The 13,119-nt window shown below is 39.1% G+C and overlaps 1 non-coding gene across 1 annotated transcript; it reads right to left on the bottom strand.

Annotated features, from left to right (window-relative positions):
* Positions 1–1,601: 1,601 nt before the first annotated feature.
* LOC112134559 (U6 spliceosomal RNA) lies at positions 1,602–1,704 on the bottom strand. Its single transcript, XR_002915960.1, has one exon. It is a non-coding gene; the product is annotated as a U6 spliceosomal RNA (small nuclear RNA).
* Between the last annotated feature and the right edge of the window lie 11,415 nt (positions 1,705–13,119).

The raw sequence follows: 13,119 nt of genomic DNA, 5'->3' as shown, positions 1-13,119 counted from the left end.
TGGATGACTTGACAGGCAGTTTGAAAACAGAAAGCCAGTGAACCAGAGAAAAGCCACTGGGATAACTCCCTTGGAAAATTAGGATCAATAACTGGATAGTTTCATAAAATCTGGACATATTTTAGAAATAAAGTCTTCATCAATAGACATGGAATATTTTCACTGAGTTTTAAATTGACAGAGCTGCTGCATGAAGATAGACAAATATGGCAAGTATTCTAAGGGGAGAGGTCTGGAGAATTCACAATGTTAAGTTCCCAGAAGAAGGATATGAATAGTCATTACAGAAGTCATGGAGGTCACTACTGCACTGAGAACAGGTTTGGATTAGATGTTGTCTGACGGGAGGTAACATCTGCATGGAATACCACTTAGGAAGGTGAGAGTGTCATCATTTGTTTAATTAATGGATACTTTTGGTTGGAACAGAATTTATTGAATTCTTATGTCATTCCAGGGAAAAACCCAATGTACAATCTAGAAGAACATTTTAGGAAAATTAATTTCAGATACTGAAAGTACCTGAAAAAAAAAGAATGAGAACCAAATGATGCAGCTGAGCATTGGCACCACTTGAACAGTGATCAAAAGGAAACAATTAGGGAAGCAGTTTACATTTTGAATTTTTCTGAACCAGCTTGAAAAGACCTGAGGAAAGCAGAAGAAAAAAACAATATATAATACTCCTAAAAGGAAAAATAAAGCAGAAAAGAATATTTCTCTTGCCATTGAAGTCAAATTAGCCCTGATAGTTGAAGGCCAAGGTTGGTAGTTCCAAGTTACCTTAGGATAATGAAGTTTCTATGGATCACAATCTTTCCATACCTTGTCCAAAATACCATAAAGATTTAAAGAACAGTTAACTTAAAACATCAATAACTTACATTTGCCACATAGAGAACAGAATATATAAATTCCAATTTATGGGTAAAAGAAGAAATAAACAACTAAGACTACCAGAGCCCACACTTGCATGTGAGTCTGGAGGGAGCTGTACAATGTGTGAGTAGTGGGAAGCAGTGGTGAAATCCAGGAAACATTATCAAGAGTTTACCTCCAGAAATAGAGAACCACACCCTGAGTAGAAACTATGGACAGCCTTGTTGGGCTTAGAAGACTACATAGCACAGTCAACAGGAAGATAAAGAAGGGGCTTGAAAAGGCAGTCTTGGTAAAGTATCTTTGAAGAGAGTTACGAATTGGGATGACTTGCTGCTGGTTTGGGTAGTTTTAAGCTTGTCTCTGAGGAAGCCTGGAAGTCAAATACTGACCTTTGAACAGGAAGGAAATGAAATAAACTAGCTGTCTATGTATAATGTGTAGCATGAAGTCTGAAATTCCCCTGGAGACATGCTGTACTAACTTGTTATCTATACTGCTTAGTGAAAATGTATAGATTCACAGTTATACATGGTTTAATAAGTCATAAAGCCTAGGTTTTATCTAAGTGATTGGTGTGGTGTAAAAGACTACTTAGCAAATTTGTACCTTGGCATGAGTGAAGCTAATGAACTCACAGATGAAATCAGGTATCTTTTTTGAAAAAAATGATGCATAATAGTTGCACATATTTGGGGGGTACTGTGATATTTTGAAACCTGAAAAATTTGGAATGCTTCATAAATTTTCATGTCATTCTTGTGCAGAAGCCATGCTAATCTTCTCTGTATCATTCCAGTTCTAGTATGTGCTGTCGAAGCAAGTACAAAACCAAAATATCTTGTATTTACCTTGGTGGCTTATAAACCAAAGGTGAACCACATCCTATGTGACTGAGATAGGACCCTACAGGGCTGCACTGATAAGTCATGTTCCTGTACGAATGTCTGCACTTTCTCTCTGTGGCTGTAACATGTCTTTTACCTTTATAAAGCTTTACAAAACTATGTCCTGTGGGGTCCCATGAGGACTTTCAATTATCTGATAGTGTGTGACTTCTGTAGCAGCAGTTGCATTTGGAGTCAGCAGCTGGTTTTAAATAGAGGAAAAGAAGCAGTTGATGACAAACAGCCTACTGGAACAGAATATAATATGAAAATAAAATCAAACTGTACCTCCACTAAATAATGATTTCATACATTTAAAAACCACCATTTCCTATTGCTACAGAAGCAGAATCTTTGATATGAGAACTCAGAAAAGCCACCTGCTACCCACCAGCCACATAAAAGAAATATTTTCCTAGTCATTATTCTAGGAGAATGAAATATGGATAAGAAAAATAAAATCAAGGAATTCATGAAAAACTGAAGATGAGGATCAAAACAGGTTCACAAATGAAAGCACATTAAGTGACACAGACAAAACCTGCTGAGAAGTAAGATTCTTGCCAGAATTTAAAATATAACAAAATAAGACATTGTAGATGTGAAAGAACATTTAAAAACGGAAATTACAAACTTCAAGAAGAGACAGGTAATGAGAGACAGGTAATAGATGTTAAATGGGAAAGAGCAAAGCTTGGGAAAGAAAAATAGTCAAAATTAACTTGTAAATTAAGATTAAACATAAGATACCCAAAAGATAATAGAAACTACTTAAAGTGCAGTAAATGACATCAAGAGGATAGAAATGAGACCAAATGGACAAATGATACACTTAGAGAGGAATAAATAGAAGGTAGAAAGACGAAGTTGGAATGTACATAACCAGCAAAGAAAATACAATTTCCATGGGAAGAGTACCAAAAGAAGCAATAAAGAATAAAGCATAACAATCAAGCAAAGAAACAGATCTAATTTTTTTTAATCAGAATACAAAAAGTTCTCATTTTTAAAAATACCTGGATCTGCATATAAAAAAGATGCACAGTGTGCCTGAGAAAAGTGGCCTAGGATATTAAACAGTAACACCATGCTCCTAACATTATAAGATTTTGAAGATAACAGGTAAAAACTATAGGCCTCCAATCAAAAACAATAATGCACTGACAAAGTAAAGAAAATTATATTGACATCAGACTTCTTGAGAGGAATGGTAATGCAAGAAGATAATGGTACAGTATTTACCAGACACACATAGGAAGAAAATGTGAGGCAATAATGTTTTATCCAGCCAAGCTTTCTTTCAATTATGAAGATTTTAAGAAAACAGTTTTAAACATGCAAGAGTTTAGTTTATGAATCTTTCCTAAGCAATCTCCTAGAAAATATGCTTAGACAACCAGGAGCTGATTGAAGAGATTCTGTATAAAATTTTGGTATTAAGCATTCAATAAGTAAAACTCTATATATAAAGAAAGAAGAAGAGATAGAGGAAGAGGGATGGAGAAAGAGAGTGAGAGAGGAAGGGGGTCACTGAGATTAAATAACAAATATATGCTTTACAAAATAGAAACACAAAACTAGGAACAGAAGAGAGAGAGAGAAATGGGGAAATAAAATATTATAGAAGATTCCCCAATAAGTTGTGGTTAGGAATCAAATGATAACATTTGAATGCAAGAAACTTGTGTACATTTAAGAGTAATAATATAGCAGTAAGAAAGATAATAAGATTGATTAAAATTAAATGGTGAAGAAGAAGGAAGAGGAACTAAGTGAATATTTTATTTGTTTCTTGTAGAAATCCATAGATACTCCTAAGGAAAATGGGGAATGAGATACTCACACAACAGTAAACATTATAACCAAAATATAAACTTTTCTATTACTTAAAAAAATAAAAAACAAAGAAAACAAAAAAGTAATTACTTAGTGAATAATTGATTATTATGTGTTTGTAGGGTTAGCTCATTAAAAGTAAAAAATTTCAGGTAGAATGACAGCAAAATGCAACTTTGTATTGTAGACAAGAGAATCACTTAAAAAAGTTTGAGAGGCTACAAATCTAAGAATGGATGTAAAAATAACAAGCAAAACAAAAAAGGAAAGCAGAGGTAACAACTTCATATCAAACATAATTAAGGCTAAAAAGTATTAAATGAGAATAAGAGTTATTATGCTATAATGTTATACCTTCACAGCAAAGATAAAACAGATATGAATCCCTAAATGTTATATACTATACAAACCATTTTTATAAAAGAGAATCTACAGATGATTCATTAGAAACACACTAAGGTAAGAGAATTTAATACAATAAAACCGTCTTCAGTCAAGAGTAAAAGGATTATGTGAGAATCTAGATAGAATCTATTTATATCTACATAATTTATTGAGATATTCACCCCAATATTTAAAATATAGCTTCTAACCAATTGCACATGCAAATATTTTGAAAAATAAAAATTATAGACCATAAAGAATATCTCAACAGATTACACAAAATTGAAAAGGAAACAATGTTCAATGACCAAAATACAACCTTTTTTTTTCTTTTTTTTCATTTTATTTTTAGTTGACATATAATAATTGTACATATTTATGGGATACAGAGTAATATTTCCATACATATATACAATGAGTACTGATCAAATCAGGGTAATTAGCATATCCATCACCTCAAACATTTATCATTTCTCTGTGTTGCAAACATTTAGAATTATCTCTTCTAGCTTTTTTTTTTTTTTTTTTTGAGATGGAGTTTCATTCTTGTCACTCAGGCTGGAGTGCAATGACGCGATCTCGGCTCACTGCAACCTCTACCTCCTGGGTTCAAGCGATTCTCCTGCCTCTGCCTCTCAAGTAGCTGCGATTACAGGTGCGTGCCACCACACCCAGGTAATTTTTGAAAATACAACCTTTTACATAGAGATTCAATGACCCTCTATAAAACAAGATCTTATGGGATATAGTTAAAACAGTACTTGAAAGAAAATTCACAGCTAAAAATATTCATTTTATTTAAAAATGAAAGAATGAAAACAGTAAATTAAACATCCCACTCAAAAGGTCAGGGGCCAGAAAAGGCAAACCAAAAGAAAGAGAAGAAAGGAAATCATAAAGACAAAAGAAGGGAAATAAAGAAGATCTTTATTTTGACATCCCAAAATAATTACCTACTTATCTGTGAATGATGACCAGCTAGACAATGCATAGGTAAGAAGAACCTATTTACAACAGGTTTTTAAGTACTTATGATGAAATATACAAAATAACTTGAACCATTTCTGAAAAACACAAAAGTAAACTTGAACAAGTTGAAAGACATACCACAATCTTGGAGAAGGAAATCCAACATCATGAAGATATCAATTTTCTCGTATTCAATATGAACATTTAACACAAACTCAATAAAAATAGCACTAGTGGTTGTTGTTTCTTTTTCTGAAATTAGACATCTTAAGTACAGCAAATGTAATTGTTACCTACCCCTCTTACACCCAAACTTCATTCCTTCCGTTCTCTTATACTCTAATCTACTCAATCAGCAAACCCTGTTTTCAATTTCAAACTATATCTCAAATGCATCACTTCATTCCTTCTCTAATACCAGTATCTAAATCTAAATTGTCATCTCCTGTCTGGATTTTAGTGGTAATGATAGCAGTGGTGGCCCACCTGGAGTCGCCACTGCCATGACACCAGCTGAAGTGGAGGAGGCACAGCCAGGGCTGCCCAATCCATGGAGTCGGTGGGAGCTAGGAACAGGTGGAAGCCCTATCCGCTTCCAAGTTGGAGAGGCAGGATTTCCGCCTACTTGGGTGCAGCTGCAGCTGCCCAGCCATGGCTACAGATCCAGGAATCTCTGCACTTTCTGAGGCCCAGGAAGCCTACTTGCCCCCACAAGCTTGGAAGTACCTGCTCCCACTGCCTGGCCTCTCCCTGCTCCAGGCGCCCGCTCTGATTTCAGAGCAAAGTTGTGGCTGAGCCCCCACACTGTAACAACCTGGCCAGGTGTGTGCTCACTTGGGGCAGTGCTGACACACCAGCCCCCTGCCACCTCAGCCCCCTACAGACTTTGGGCGCCAACAAGCAGGGGAGGGAGCCTGGGGAATGCTAAAGGCAGTTTGGTGTGGGCCTGCAGGCACATCTCGGCATGAACAGCCTGGGCACTTTGGGCACCATGGATGGAAGGTTAATGGTGGCAAAAGGCAGGTAGGCTCCTGAGCAGAAAGGGGCAGGTCCCTGGTGAAACCCCACCTCAGGCCAGGGATGGCCTGAATGAAGCCTAGAGGACGGGCTGCCAGTTCTGTGGACTTATGATGCTTTTTCTAGCCTTCCCAAGGCCACCCATGGACCAATCAGCATGCATTTCCTCCGCTCTGAAGCCCACAGAAAGTGTGGACTCAGCCAGACTCAGGCAGAGGATGGGAGGACCTGCCCATGGAGAGTAACTACCCACTGTGGGTCTCCTCTCTGCTGAGAGCTGAGCAGATGACAGGAGACCTGCCTATGGGGAGGCTCTACCCACTCTGGTTCTCCTCTCTGCTGAGAATGGAGCAGACAACAAGACTATCTGCCTGCAGAGAGGAGCTACCCACTGTGGGTCTCTTCTGAGCTGTTCTGTCGCTGAATAAAACACCTCTTCACCTTGCTCACCCTCCACTTGTCCACAAACCTTAGTCTTCCTGGACTTGGGACAAGAACTCAGGACCCACCAAATGGCAGGACCAAAAGAGCTATAACACAAACAGAGCTGAAACACACTGCTTGCTCGCCACATTGTGGGTGACAAGAAGGAGAGAAGAGAGGAGAGAAGAGTTGCAGCCACATAGCAGGTGACAAGAAGGAGGGAAGCGAGAAGAGCTAAGGCCCAGACCTAGGAACTCCCCAAGACAGGGCTGTAACACCCTCTTTACAGCTCTGTGATTCCTGGCATCTCCAAACTTCCAGGCACCACCATGTTTCCCGGTGCCAGCTGTAGAAGCTACTTGTGGTACACCTGGTCCAGCCGCAGCCTCACAGGAAGCCGGCACCCATGCCGGTGCCTGGAGATGCCCGCCCTGCCACAGCCAGCATGTCTAACTGTGCACAGTAGCCAGACCGCATGCTTGCTCGCTCACACACCTCCACCACTCCATGCCTGGCTCACCCTTGGCAGATGTGGGATCCAGGCCAATAGCACGAGTCAAGCACAGCCTGCCAGGCCAAGTGGGTGAAATGAGTTCAGTGGGCTCAAGCAAACCTCAGGCAATGGTGCCACTGACCACAGCGGTTTCCAGTTGGAAAAGTGACACCCCAATGATCCCATAACTTTAGCCTTTTAAGTGGCTCTCCTGAGTCTTTTCTTCTCCAAATCATTCTCCATAAAGCAGCAGCCAAAATATTCTTTAATATAAAATATATTGCTCTTCCACCTAATACCTTCAATGGCTTATCATTGCAGTTAAAATATATGGCTCTTCTTTAATGCTTACAGTTCACCTCATACAATGTTTTTTAAAAAGTATATTGTTCATTGACTATGCCAAGCTCTTAACCATCGTGGTTCATCTTACTTCTTTGTCTCTACTGAAACCCCTTCTTCCATGGATACTCACACTGCTGCTCTCTTCTCGAAGAAGCCTTTCCCACTAATGCATCTCCATCTTTCCCTTTCCACAGACATATCCCAGAGGAATAGGTCTATCCCATTACCTTATTTATTTTTCTCATAGCACTTATCAAAATCGAAATTCGTTAGAGTTAGTTCTTGATTCATTGTTTATTTCCAAACATACACATATTAGAACATATTATCCTTCATGGCTAGCATGGAGAAACATTTCTTCCTTGTTCATCTGCCTCCAATTTTAAGATAATATCTAGCCCATACTAGACACTCACTAAAATGTTTATTGAAATAAAAATTCTTTCTAAAAATTATTTCTACTACTACTGCTGAGGCCTGTGGGAAACAAACATGTGCTGAACAGGTATCGAACCCATGTTTTCTGAAGCTTTTAGGTGCGAGTAATGAGTATATGATATTAAAGAGGAAAACCCCCAGTTAGTTCAAGATAATGTGTTCATATTGTTCCTTAGGTCATGATTCCTACATAAATGAATATCATTAGTCATAAGTTAAAAAAAGAAACACTCATATGTTTCAGTATAAATACTACCACCACATAGCTAAACAAATCAAATTTCTATTTGCCCAGTGACATCAGTACCCAAAAATATAGTATTGTGTCAAAAGATCTTGAAAAGAGAGATTGTATGAGAAAAATGTAAAGGTATTAGCTAGACTAAAGTGAGAATTATTTCAGAATTTTAACTAGAAACAACAATTTCCACATCACTCTGAATTGTTTTAATATAAGAGGAACCCAATATAAGTAGTAAATAAAATGAAACAGCCTTACACTCAAAGGAAATTTCTATTCCTCTAAAGCAACAGGAATACCTGATTCAAAACGTCATGATCAATGTGGAACTCTCTTCACTCACATACACGTATGTACAGACCTTAGCCATGGCTGCGTCAGATTCTGTGTGGCCAGGCTCATTCTCACATTGTCGAGTTCCCAACCCTAAGTATGTAGAGCATATGCACAGTGCAAGGAAGGATGATATTACCTCTTCTGGTATTCTCTCTTAAAAGAACTAAAATCCTTTCTCAGAAGTCTCTCTCAAGCATTTTTCTTATATCCTTTTGACCCAGACTGGGTCACATGTCATCAGGGAATGCCAGGTACTGTTTTATTTAGCCTTGTTTCCTTGGCCAGTCACTGGTCACAGGTGTGAGGATATACTTACCCTTAAACTAATCAAGCCCACTCGGGGAGCCCAGGGACAATTTCACCTGATAGAAAACAGCCACACGGATGAAGAATGAGGGACAAAAACTCTTTAAGAAGACAAATGGGTGGTGCCTTGGGAACCAACATTTTTCAGTAAAGTCTGCAATAATAAATTCCAACTTCTGATCTCCCACATCATAAACTATTTTCACCCATCCCACCACTGGCCCACTTAAGTTCATATCTGTCTGATATTTAATAATGATCTCAACAATTCTAGAGAGCCTTTCTGGTAATATATTCTCATGCATTCTGTGATAATCACGCAAGACTAACTCCTAACAAAGTCACAGAAATGAAAGCTTTGAAACTCAGTAACCTATCGTGTTTTCACAGGGATGAATGATCAGAAAGTATTTGAGGACTAAGCATTCAGTCACAATGGCTGAAAGAATAAAGATTATAAAGTAAGGATGGCAATTGTCCAGCAATTATCTGGTCTCAATTGTTTCCTGAGAATTTTGCCATTTCTGTTTGCAAAGCAGTAATTGACATTGTTTAGAGGAGACAAATCATTTTGCATTCCTCTTGGCAGCTTTAAAACGACAAAACAAATTTCCTACAAGACCTTGTTTTTTCTCCAAATTTATTTCTTGATGAAATTAAATATCTATGTTTTTCAGTCATTATGAGGCATAAAACAATGCCCAAATATTGACTACTAAAATATTATCTACAAAACCAAACTGAGTTCTTCTAAAGATCTGAGGTCATTCAATGACATTTACCTCCAGATGATAGTAATGTCTTCAGTTTTCTAGATGGCATGTATCTTTTAAGGTCATAATGCTGATTGCTGCTATCTAAATAATTGACCCACCTGGAAACTAGGCAATTGAATTATAACAAGGTTTTGTGGTATTGTTTAAGCTTTAAAAAATCAAATGAATAAACTAAAAAACAAAACTCTGATTTAAGAGTAGTATTGAACATTTATTGAACATCTATTATCAGTTAGGCAAAGTATTAAGAATTTACACACTATAAGTATTGGATACGAAATTATTAGTCTACATCTATATATCACAAAATATTGGATAAAATGTCTTAAGTGCCTCAATGCAAAGACTCACTAATGTGCTTTTTGGCCTTTGTTTTCAAAAAAGTGGTTTTCCAATGAGATAGTCTCTATATATGGAACTTGTCCTACAAAGCATAGCATCAGTAAGGAAACAACGCCAGACCAAGTGCAGTGGCTCACGCCTGTAATCCCAGCACTTTGGGAGCCTGAGGCAGGAGGATCACCTGAGGTCAGGAGTTCAAGACAAGCCTGGCCAACATGGTGAAACCCCATCTCTACTAAAAATGCAAAAATTAGCCGGGCATGGTGGCAGGTGCCTGTAATTCCAGCTACTCGGGAGGCTGAGGCAAGAGAATCGCTTGAACCCAGGAGGCAAGGCTGCAGTGAGCTGAGATTGTGCCACTGCACTCCAGCCCGGGCAGCAGAGCAAGACTCCATCTCAAAAACAAACAAACAAACAAACAAAAACTCCAAATGATATTTTTGATTTGGTGTTTGATTTTTTGAAAAGTAGATCTATGTTATTGTTATTATTATTATTATTATTATTATTATTATTATTATTAAGACAGAATCAAAGCGATTCTCCCCCCTCAGCCTGCTGAGTAGCTAGGATTACAGGCCCCTGCCACCATGCCCGGTTAATTTTTGTATTTTTAGTAGACATGGGGTGTCATCATGTTGGACAGGCTGGTCTCGAATCCTGGCCTCTTGATCCACCTGCCTCTGCCTCCCAAAGTGCTGGGATTACAGGCATAAGCCACCGCACCTGGCCGTTATTTTTGTAACTAAAATAAAATTGAAATGTGAAAAATGCCATATATTTATAATAAATGAGGTAAGATTAATAAATGTTTATAAGACATGAAAAAATAACTACTAATATCTTTGGTTGCTAAGTACAAAAGAATATTTTAGCTGGGTTTTTTGGATGAACAGAACTTTACCAAGCATTATAAATAAAATGGTGTGGAGGGAAGGAATTACATGTATGTATATCGGTTATTAATATAACTGGAAATCTATTGCGTTGAAAGACAAAACGTGTCAGGGTAAGATAATAGAATAACTTATTCTATTAGAATGTAGAAAAACTTATGGTGAGAAATATAATGTGTTAAGTCAATGAATTCAAGGAAACCTATCTCCGAGACATTATAGAAAAGCAGATCAGAACAAATAGCTAACACAGCAGCAGTTTGATGCAAGAGAGAAGAAAGTATGAATAATGTCAGCCAACTTTATTCAGAGGAGCTCTGGAGAGGCATTTGGAAGGAGAGAAAGCAGTAGGTATCAGAGTAGACCATTAAGGGGATGAATCTGTGTTTGGGAGGAAGAGGTTGTACTATGTCTCAGTGTCTAGGAACGCTTAGGGTTCTGCAAACTCACTGTTATGAAAGAAAACATGAGGTTCCAAGGTGATCATTTAGAGAGATGATAAAAAATTAGAAAGCAAGCATATTTTACGATTACCCATGAAATAATGCTATGCAAATGTTCAGTCAGAGTCTAGGTTGGATTTCCCTTTGAAAATAAAACTCTGAAGCACGAAAGAGTTTCTATCTTAAAAAATAAATTCTATTTCCATAAAATTCAACCTCAGCAAGTATTACCATCAATCTAACACTAGACTTGAGTGTTCATTTATGTATCAATAGAATTTAGTAGGTCTTTTTAAAAATAATATATAATTTTATTTCATTTCTGAGAAAAACAACTGTTATAAAATACCACAAAACACTACAAAAACAGTGATTATAATCTTTTCAAGTTTATAAAGGTTGTATTAGGTTTATGACACATAATCTGCTTCTATTCATATCTTTAAAAGCAATGTGACTGAATATATGCACATACTCACAGTCTTTTCTCATAAAATTACAAATTAAGTATTACTTTAAAAATCTAGGGGGGGAGGAGCCAAGATGGCCGAATAGGAACAGCTCCGGTCTACAGCTCCCAGCGCGAGCCACGCAGAAGACGGGTGATTTCTGCATTTCCATCTGAGGTACCGTGTTCATCTCACTAGGGAGTGCCAGACAGTGGGCGCAGGTCAGTGGGTGAGTGCACCGTGCACCAGCCGAAGCAGGGGCGAGGCATTGCCTCACTCGGGAAGCACAAGGGGTCAGGGAGTTCCCCTTCCAGGGGTGACAGACGGCACCTGGAAAATCGGGCCACTCCCACCCGAATACTGTGCTTTTCCGACGGGCTTAGGAAACGGTGCCCCAGGAGAGTATAGCCCGCACCTGGCTCAGAGGGTCCTACGCCCACGGAGTCTCGCTGATTGCTAGCACAGCAGTCTGAGATCAAACAGCAAGTCGGCAGCGAGGCTGGGGGAGGGGCGCCCGCCATTGCCCAGGCTCGCTTAGGTAAACAAAGCAGCCGGGAAGCTTGAACTGGGTGGAGCCCATCACAGCTCAAGGAGGCCTGCCTGCCTCTGTAGGCTCACCTCTGGGGGCAGGGCACAGACAAACAAAAAGACAGCAGTAACCTCTGCAGACTTAAATGTCCCTGTCTGACAGCTGTGAGGAGAGCAGTGGTTCTCCCAGCACGCAGCTGGAGATCTGAGAACGGGCTGACTGCCTCCTCAAGTGGGTCCCTGACCCCTGACCCCCGAGCAGCCTAACTGGGAGGCACCCCCCAGCAGGGGCAGACTGACACCTCACACGGCCGGCCAGGTACTCCAACAGACCTGCAGCTGAGGGTTCTGTCTGTTAGAAGGAAAACTAACAGAAAGGACATCCACACCAAAAACCCATCTGTACATCACCATCATCAAAGACCAAAAGTAGATAAAACCACAAAGATGGGGAAAAAACAGAGCAGAAAAACTGGAAACTCTAAAAACCAGAGTACCTCTCCTCCTCCAAAGGAACGCAGTTCCTCACCAGCAACGGAACAAAGCTGGACGGAGAATGACTTTGACGAGCTGAGAGAAGAAGGCTTCAGACGATCAAATTACTCCGAGCTACGGGAGGATATTCAAACCAAAGGCAAAGAAGTTGAAAACTTTGAAAAAAATTTAGAAGAATGTATAACTAGAATAACCAATACAGAGAAGTGCTTAAAGGAGCTGATGGAGCTGAAAACCAGGGCTCGAGAACTACGTGAAGAATGCAGAAGCCTCAGGAGCCGATGTGATCAAATGGAAGAAAGGGTATCAGCCCTGGAAGATGAAATGAATGAAATGAAGCGAGAAGGGAAGTTTAGAGAAAAAAGAATAAAAAGAAACGAGCAAAGCCTCCAAGAAATGTGGGACTATGTGAAAAGACCAAATCTACATCTGATTGGTGTACCTGAAAGTGATGGGGAGAAGGGAAACAAGTTGGAAAATACTCTGCAGGATATTATCCAGGAGAACTTCCCCAATCTAGCAAGGCAGGCCAACATTCAGATTCAGGAAATACAGAGAACGCCACAAAGATACTCCTCAAGAAGAGCAACTCCAAGACACATAATTGTCAGATTCACCAAAGTTGAAATGAAGGAA

This window comes from Pongo abelii, chromosome 6 (genome assembly GCF_028885655.2).
Source record: "Pongo abelii isolate AG06213 chromosome 6, NHGRI_mPonAbe1-v2.0_pri, whole genome shotgun sequence".
In the NCBI taxonomy this organism is placed as follows: Eukaryota; Metazoa; Chordata; class Mammalia; order Primates; family Hominidae; genus Pongo; species Pongo abelii.
This window is presented reverse-complemented; position numbering and strand designations above follow the sequence as displayed.